Below are 1,306 nucleotides of genomic sequence, written 5' to 3' on the forward strand. Positions count from 1 at the left end.
GTCTTCGCAAGCCGAGTTTCGTGTCCAATGAAGGAGACGACATTGGCATGGGTGCCAGTCGTCGAATTTAGTTCGATTTCGATTTGTGCATGTGTATGTGTATGTGCTTGTGCCTCACCGAAAGAGAGAGAGGGATATATATATATATATATATATATATACACATACATATATATGTATGTATACACATATATGTGTGTGTGTATTATATCATATCATATATTATATTATATATGTACATATATATATATATATATATATATATATATATATATATATATATAATCATTATCATCATCATCATCTTCACTGTTTTATTGTCCACTTTTACCATGCTAATTTCTGCCGGTGGAATTCATTGAGGTAGATCTTTTTTGTAGCTGGGTGCTTCTCTTGTCACCATCCTGCACCCGTTTCCAAGCCAGGTTGTGTTTCTCCACAGCTGAAGAAATTTTCTTAGAGGATTTGAGATGAGAGTCACTGCTTATATGATGGTGACACTCATTTACAACTATCATGCATTGTCAGAATAATATATATGTAGAGAATCTTGCATGCATGAAGTGGATTCGATCCACTATAACCAAATTTAAATTAACATTGCAACAGAACTTTTCCCATGTTGGAACAATAGTTTTTCTCTGACAGCAATTTAATATTTTCCAGATGCCTTTAGCTAGGCTGAAATAATGTCTTCACCACTTGACCCTTTCTAACCTCTTCTACTCCACTAAAAGCTAGAATAGAGATAACAAGACCACCAACTAAATCTATTGTTCTCAATATGTCTATCCTTCTAGATAGTTATAAAAACAAGAAACCCCAAGCAAAAACCAAGTAGTCACTTGGCGACAGCAGTGCGAGGCAGCTCGTGACAACTCAATTAGTTTGGGAATGGACTGCTATAATCGTGACTACAACGAATGCAGCTACTAAGAAAATAGTCAACGAGAGAACCGAAGTTTACTGTCAGCAACTGTGAGGCAACGTTCCACACCCTACAAACTCATACTAGCTCTAATTCTATTCTCTTACACCAATATCTCTCTCTGTGGATTACTGCTAAACAATGAAGAGGACACAAACACGAGCTTTACTTCGCATGTTTATGGATCTATTATAACTTGCCTGTCGTGGTAAAGTATTGTAACGTAACGGTAAATAAATATTTTCTTAAACTTTATGCATTGTTCATCTTTCCCATCCTACAACATGCTGCAATTATAACGACAAATCTTACCTGTTACAATTGGTAACTACACAAAATTAATATCGTTACATATATATATATATATATATATATATA

This window comes from Octopus bimaculoides, chromosome 8, assembly GCF_001194135.2.
Source record: "Octopus bimaculoides isolate UCB-OBI-ISO-001 chromosome 8, ASM119413v2, whole genome shotgun sequence".
Taxonomy (NCBI): Eukaryota; Metazoa; Mollusca; class Cephalopoda; order Octopoda; family Octopodidae; genus Octopus; species Octopus bimaculoides.